This window comes from Ptychodera flava, unplaced genomic scaffold, assembly GCF_041260155.1.
Source record: "Ptychodera flava strain L36383 unplaced genomic scaffold, AS_Pfla_20210202 Scaffold_29__1_contigs__length_4469600_pilon, whole genome shotgun sequence".
NCBI classification, from domain to species: Eukaryota; Metazoa; Hemichordata; class Enteropneusta; family Ptychoderidae; genus Ptychodera; species Ptychodera flava.
Window position 1 is genome coordinate 4,427,525 of NW_027248351.1, and position 8,926 is coordinate 4,436,450.

Sequence of the window (8,926 nt, forward strand, 5' to 3'; positions counted from 1 at the left end):
TAGTCATGGTATAGATCATCCTGTTTGCTATTTTTCACGCAAATTTAACAAATCCCAGAGAAACTACTCTACAATTGAAAAGAGTGTTTATCTTTGATATTAGCTTTACAGCATTTTGAAGTTTATGTTACTTCTTCAAATCAGCCAATAGTGGTTCATATTGATCACAACCCTCTTGTTTTTCTGCAGAAATTTAAAGGCAAAAATCAGAGATTGCTAAGATGGAGTTTAATGTTACAGGACTTTAATCTTGACATTAGACATATCAAAGGCAGAGACAATTTAATTGCAGACTGTCTCTCTCGTATTTAGAGTTTATTGTTGTTCACTTTCAAGAAATTTTACTTTAGAGTAAAACAAATTTTGAGTACTTAAATCCTTTTCAAGATTACATTTGTAAAAGAAAGATTTTTCTTTGAAAAATTTTCTTTTTTTGAAGAGGGGTGTGTTATGTAGGTCATTTCCCCCACACTCATCATGACCTGAGTTCAATTAGTCTAGAACATTCTCAAGGTCACTGCCCTTGATGACCTCACAACCTTGAATTCAATTAGTCATGTTTGGAATGTTCTGGAAAGTTGATTAGTTGTGTAAGAGAGATAATTTTAGAACAGTAATTAGCATGTCAATAAAAGTTCTAGATTGTTCTTATGTGCCTTTATAAAAGGGACGTGCACAGCTTCCAGTCAGACTTTTGGGATCGTGTCTCTTGTGTGTTACTAAACTCCAGCAGTAGTCATTCTCAAGACTTTTCAAGACCTTCACTGTCAACGCTGGATTTATACTGTGGACTTTGTGCAGCTTCAAGCCTGCAAGCCAAAGGACTGTTCATTCATCCGACTGACTGTTACAACTCTGAGACTGGAGCTTTGCCGTCCCAGCTGAGATAAGTAGTCTGTACACTTTTAAAGCTTGTACTCTGTCCCTGACTAAGCAATTAGTTTTGTTTTCGTAATAAATTTTGTTTAAACGGAAACTGCTGAGTTCACCCTTTTGTTCGTTTTCTCTGCACGTAACAGTAGCTGAAGAAGAGCTTGGGTCAAATGACAAACATACTTGTACACAACTTGAAGATCAGACCAGAAAACAACAAACTGAACAAATGGAAGACAAGGAGGCTTGAAAGTTATCAAGGGTTTTTAAATTCTATTCTGGCATATGAGAATAATCAAATATGAAAAAAAAAGATGAAGGTTAACATAACATGCTTGATTTTCTAAATTTCACATCTCATTGTAAAATAACAAAAAAGTAAAACTTTGCTCAGTAAAGACTAATTTAAATGAAACCATGTTTGACTAAAGGGAATTATTTAAATTTTACCATATTTACCATAATTATACCAAACATTTTAGATTAAAACGTGTATTTTGATGGAATATTATACCCCTCCAGTATTGTCAATTTTGTAAAACCTATCAGTAGCATCTGATGTAGCCAAGAATTCACAATTTGCATACTCTCTCATGATCGTCATTTTGTGTGCTCTTCAGCAGGTGCCATTCACCTGGCCAAAGTTGGATTAACTCAATTCGGCTAAATTGATGTGTTTAAAGATGAATCAATTTGAGAATTGCTTATACTATATTGCTCTGCAAACTGGTAACACACGGTTTTCTCTCGACTGCGCAATTGCGCAAATTGTTCATTTTTAGCCATTGTCTGCCCCGAAGAAGTTACTTGACAGCGCGAAAATCGCGCACAAAGCACACCAAGCAAAGACGTCCACATATAGAATGGGGTGACCAAAGCGCATAGCGTGAATTTGCTGTTGCTTCTACTCATAATACTCCCTCGGAAAAGACAAAATATATCACCTGTCATTCAGCTTTGGTGACGTGCATGGCATGGAATGTACGCATTGAAATGAACAGTCAACGACATAGTTGCGGTTTAATCTCCATGGATACTAGGACAATATTATGTATTATGTTATGATAGTGGTCAAGTTAGTTACAACCCCCAAATTCAGACCATTGGAACAAATATGTCAAATTATGAGTCGGGGATACGTGTGGGTGACAAATTGACAGAAGACGGACAGTAGCCGAGCACATCACAAGTTATGCCGACAAACATGATGTCGATTTGTGGAGGGACCGTGGTCGATGTCTGCATGAGACATAGACGACGCAACTGAACTGGGTGACGATTATATCGGGGAAGCGCTTCCTAGGAAGGCAAAATCAACATCAAAAGTGACTGCCCCCAGAAATGTCAAGCCTGTCCCTTAATTTTGAGAAATGAGGCAGAAATTGGCCCTTTCGATAAACATGCAGAGCAAAAACACTGATAATAACAGGTATACTGTGTTGAACATCTACAAGCAGAACTGCCCAATACATGTTTTTTTTTTCTTTGCGTGCATCCCCGATACAAATGCGGCAATATCATAAATTAGGGTGGGGAGACTTGAAAATTTTTGATCATATAGACGGGGAAAGGACTCGAAACATTTTTAGGGTATTAGCTGGGATCTGAAAAAATAAGACTTCAATCGCGATTCGTTCAGCCCCTCCCTCCCCCACCGTTATTTGTGAACGCAGCCTAACAGCTATGGTTACGAATACCTTGGAAGAAGGGACAACACCTAGCAGTATGTAACATCCATATTTAAGAAATAAACAGTGTTATCTTAAGACTTTGAGCCACTACTCTGTTTCTATACCACGACTCTCTCTTGCTAGCTATTCCGCCAATGGGAACAGTGAGCTTTAACCCTTTAGCAGCCAGTCTATTTTTGTTCCCTAAATGAAATAAACCCCAGTCAATTATTCTCAGATTTTTGCCAAAATTTTGAGAAAAATCTATAGCCAATGAAATGTGATGTCCGTTTGGTCCAAAAATTATCAAAAAATTACAGAAAAATTCAAAAAAATGGTAAAATTTGGCACTAGAATTTTGGCGGGAGAAAATTACAGCGCTCAAAGGGTTAATCGCTGGGTAATAACCTATCGTGGCATCCATTTCAGTTCAGGACTCATTTTCAAGTTGTTTTTTGATTTTTGGTAATGATATCTCAATCCCGTAAATTAACGACAATGTTCTACTTAATTGCGTAAGGCCAAAAAAAATAATAGATTTGTTTCTGGTCATTGGCATGTGGCAAAAATGATGCGGTGACGCGATTTTTTTTTTTCGATTTTTTAAAATTATTTTTGTTTGAATTTGATACATTTTCCTCTTTTTCCATAGGGGCAAATGAAAAACAGGGAAAAAAAGAGTTGACGCACACACTATGAAATGATGCGCGCGATGACCAGAAACAAATCAATTTATTTTTTGGCCCAATGCAAAGTTTATTAGCGTACTGTCTGTGTTAAAGAAAATGCAATTAAAGTTTAGAGTCACAGTGGTCAATAAATTCAGGGCGTTTTTTTCCCAACATGAAGCAGACACTTTTTGTTTCCCTTTTTCAATGCCCTTCACCGTCTCCTAGCAACGCCACGTACCCTGTCTTAATCCTTTTCAGCCATCCATGCCGATGACCTTTAGAGAATAGAATTTACAATAGAAAATGGAGATCACCCTCACAATAGAGTGCGATACGTTGACGAAAACTACTAATGTGGATTCGAACCATAACAGTTTTAAGATTCGTCGATTAGGCGTGTTTTGTATTTTGTAATATACAATTTTCGTTTAATTTATTTTTATTTTTAATTTTTTTTCTCAGTCATACTTTGAATTTAAATAATTTAGTGTGTTGATTTGTGTGATCTGTGAAACTGTAAGTTAATAAAGATCTTATCCTGATGGAAAGACAGTTTATTTAAATTTATTTATTTATTTATTTATTTATTTATTTATTTATTTACACGGCAACTAATCGTTTCACATCTTATGTTCGCTTAACCAATCATTATATGCATCAACATGGCAGCACGTCATGCATATGTCAGTACAGTCACACCTTAATGACGTCATTTTAGGCGATCGAAGTACAAGTCGGTGAGATACAAAAAGAGGACGAGTATCGATTACATTGTATCAATGGCACAGTCTTTTATTAAATTTTCTCAGGTGTTTTTTTTATTTCAACTGACAGAAAACTCAGACTCGTAACTAAATATAGAAACGTAGAATACAATGGTATAGTGTAAACAGATCAGTCCATACTTAACGGCTGCTGGTTCAGAAATTAATACAGCAAGTTTATCCGAATTTCCACCGCATTGCCGTATCATTTGTTATTTGGTGCAACAATATACACAATGAATTCAAATCACTAACAACAAATGAAATGACATTGAAGAATCACACACTTGAACTAAATTTATTGAAAGGAGGTAGATTTTGAACAGATATAGTTGTTCGCGTTCACCGCCCTCTTCATTGAGAAAGGAATAGTCGTGGTACGAATAGTCACTATACAAATGTCGCTTAGTGACGGGGTCAAAATGTTTGCAGCTCATGTTACACCTAAAGCGGTCTTTATATTCAGTGTTGAAACCAAAGTGTCAAATGTCAAGTCATCGCTTACGTTGGAAGTGTAGTCTGGCTGTTGTAATGTGTAGGGCTTTTCCTGTAACAGTCCCTGATGTAGCCCCTAACTTCCACCACACTAGTCTTTCAGGTTTTAGTTTGAGGAAGTGCTGCAACCACAATTGTAATAAAATCAACCACAAATGTAATAAAATAGTCAACCACTAATGTAACAACCCGCAACCACAAATGTAATAAACAAATTAACCACAAATGTAATAAAACTCAACCATAAATGTAATAAACTTGAACTTGCATATGTGATCATTTGTTTATCAATGCCCTGAGTAAATAATAACTTTAATAAGACCAGTGTAATGTTATTGCATACTTTCCTGAAACTAGGTTTCCTTTCCGAAACACAGAATAGAATACTTTGAGAACGCTATCAGGAAACGGCGAGGTACTGATCAAACCGTTAGATAATGGAAGTGGAACAGCAGTTCTAGACACTGATAATTACATAATAAGGAAGCGTCAAAATAACTCGTCAACAAGTGATACCACACAAAGTTTATGACATATGACTCAGAACAAATAACAGAGAATATAAAACCTTATAACAGAAACTTACGACACAAAACATGTTGACGACAACATATATTTCAATCTAGTAAAAAACAATACGAACACTACCTTGAACACAGTAGAACAAAATTAGACATCCTGGCATCCCTAGTGAAGGAACAAACTTCAAGTGGGACAACATAAGAATACAGACAATCTATCGATTATTCCACACAATTTATCCACTGAAGACGAATTTGAGGCAGTTGATTAAGAGTTAATTTTCGAAAAAAACGGCGTTAAAGGATCATAGTGTTATACAGTCTCCTCCACTCTGGAGTAGAGACTGCACTGACGTTCAGATTACAGCTGTGTCTAGCCATGGCCAATCAGTTCTGTACACAAAACAGGGAAACGTAAAATACACTTTCAAATATGCAAAACACACTAAACGCAAACAATTAAGAAATGAATAATGTGTGGAGTTGCTTTCCTTATTACATAGATCAATATTTAAGGGCTAATTCCTCAATTGCAACAACAAAGTAGATTTATTACATTTAAGCTTATGGTTGATAAGTATTACATTTATGGGTGTTTTTTTATTACATTTATAGTTACCATTTATTACTTTTGTGGTTGGTGTTTTTATTACATTTATGGTTGATTTTTGTTACATTTATGGGCGATATTACATTTATGGGTGCATTTTATTACAATTGTGGTTGATATTACATTTGTGGAGATTATTACATTTGTGGAGGTTACAAGTGCATTATTGCCTCGAGGGGAAAACGTGTACAAAACGTAGTGTGAAGTAAGGACACTCTGCTGAAGAACACGAGGAATTAACCATTAAGGGTTTCTGGAAATGAAAGAATCTAAGAGACAGAAATTTCGACCACACAACATCATTACCAGACGAAACTACCGCATCTTAGCAAGATCAATTTTCACAAGAAAATGTTGTTCTTTCGGGTAAAGTTATCTTATACGCTTTGCCAATTCTGAAAAAAAGTGTCAAATCTGAATTGAAAGACAAATTGACCTGATATAGACCTAATTGTAACTGCGTCTGACCAAATGAAATGGCCGTCTTCACGATGATTCGCCTTTTCTTTTCACTAACAAAAAGAAGTACAAATCTAAATGTTTCTCTGATGAGATGTATAGCCATTCTTATAATGATGATTATCCTTGTCGTTATACTTTTTCTTCTTCTTCTTTGCTCAGTTTATCAGTAATTGATCATCAAATGTTATTACCTTTTGTCTGAATTCAATTTTCAGTTTTGGTCTCAAAAACTGAAATGATTTGCTACGTACTTTTTCTGTACAGGAGTTTTATTTTGGTAATAAACATTGATTTGAAAAATCTTCCTCTTCTTCTTCTGTTGTTCTTCTTATTATTATTGACCGGCCCTGTTCTTGCTCTTCTAAAATTCACGCATTTCAACTTTTTACTACTTGGTTCAAGTCTGTGATTTGTGAAAGCTTTAGGAGGGTGAACGCGGTGATTTGTGTTCTGTTTTCACGTGAGCGGGGTGAACGCTATACAGGTGAATCCGGCAAAGACTAACTCACTACTGCGCAGACTCGAAGGTAACACGTTAAATCGCCAGAAAACATGTCCTGCCCAACTCCAAATTGGTTTGTGTGAAATAGAGAGACACAAAAGAAACTATTACAAATGATTTTTTTTTTTAATCCACCCACTTGAACCAAGTCTAACAACGATACAGTGTGTAATCTTTCAGCCATGGAGAAATCAGTAAGTCACATCTGGCAAGCTGTTTAACGACCAGCTTCCCATACAACTACAAATAGTAATGAATAAAAAAACAAAAAGTCAAATGAAAATAAAACTTGCACGATTCCAACTGAGTCAGGACATCGATTTATAAATAAAATTACTTTCAATTCCTCGTACTGCACTGTCTCTTGTACTTCCTCCACATTATTCTCAACTGCTATTAAATCCTGTCATTAAAAATGAAAAATTAACCAGGAAGCCACTATGTCAGACACAATTAGCCTATTTTTAATCAAAGTAGTTCGCACCTTGAAATGAAAGACTTAAACTTTTACTCAAACTTTCCTAAATGAAATTTATTGAACTATTCTCTTTCAAAATCAAGAATAAAAATCGAGTTTCACTTTCCAAAGTTGTTAGTAGATAAACAAATTATCAAATATTTACCGTTTCTTTGAATTCAAAATGGTCACATGTCATCTTCATAAGGGAAAATAAAATTCCCGATAAACAAAAAAACACTAGGCCGATGAAAACTGTATTTACTCCACAAAATTTAAATTAAACAAGCCCCTACAAGTGGTGAGCCAAAAAATTGGAAAAGTTTAAGAGTTCGAATATCTGTCCCGAGGCGCATTCTAAGGCTACACTAATCATCATTATTGTCGCGTTATGAATGGAATCATCTGGCTCTCATATTCATGTCTTCGCATTAACTCATACCTACATATTTGTGAATATTTATAAAGGTTAACGCAAAGAAAAAGCTGATGAGACTTTGTCTCCGATGACAATTATTTTTTTCTTCTCAAAGAGACGGAGATGGCTGTTTCAGATTCTAACAAAATGAAGTTAATAATCTATTCATGTGGCTTACAGAAGTGTAACCACGTGATCCTAGGGCCTTCACCAATGAAATCTTGAACGAAAAATAGCCCTCATCAGCAATCCCCGGATGCACATCTTTAAATTGAACATTTAATTTTACTAATGAGACGTAAAACGCTGGGTCGTTGCTATACTACGTCATAATAGTAGAGAGTCCAGTCCAACTCTTGCATACATAACCGGTTTAAACCGGTTCCACCATTGATATAGTAAGTAAAAAAACTCCGTACTCCACAGGCATATAACTAGTCTAGCAAAGACCCTACGATTCGCGTTCTTCCCAGTGTCAGTCAGTTGGAACACGCGCGCGCCCTTCAGAGACGCGACGCGAATCCCAGGGTCTGGACGTTCTTGCAAGCGACCGGTCGGATTTCTGCCTGATCCGGGTACTTTATAGAACTCCACACATCCGTTCATCAAAACAAAAAATGACAAGTACCATAGCCAAATAAAATGAAAAATGAAAAATAAAAACATACCGCGTATATAGGTCTACCAGCTACTGGTATATATTCTCTCCGCCCCGTTAGATAGGTGTTTCTTTTGACGTCACTACCCTTATGAATATTCATATACTTGCAAGAACCGACAGTCGCTGTGTCTGGCAGCGCGTGCTCACAGACAGCTGCACAGCGCAGCCTTCGAATGCAGGCCTAACTTTGGCGCGCACAAAACAAGGCACAGCGACTGTGGAGAGTCTAGCATATAACATTTGGCAATCTGAGAAAAGAACCATGGCAACCGCTTGTGAAGAATTGAGTCATCCGATAATGATAACCGAACTCGGAACTCGGGTCAACTTTAAGTTAGAACGCGCCCCGACATTGAAACACTTCTACCTTTTGCTAAAACTTTCCTTTTTGAAACTTTCAGTCATTCTTTCAAAAAATCAAGGAAAAATCGTGGGACACCGTTCGACACTACCTTCAATTTTAACTTACCAGTTTTTAGAATTGAATGTTAAGTGAATGCGGAAATTTTTTGAGAATTAAAATATTTGAAAAGTTCATTTACGCCAAGAGATTTAAAATAAACCCATGCAGGCGATAGATCATAAAGCATGAAGTAAAAATTTGAGAGTCCGAATATCTGTCCAACAGGCACTGTCTACCTTCAGGGTCAACGAAATTTATAGCTTGAGGGAGTTGCTAGAAAATCAAGTGCTTTTGTTGAATATGCGTCTGTGTCTGAGTTTATGCTCGATAACTTAGGGGGTTGTATGAAAAACTGAGTCTGTTTTATGATCGATAACCTAGGGTAGCATTTCCATTTGCAATTGAGTTTCTATTTATGA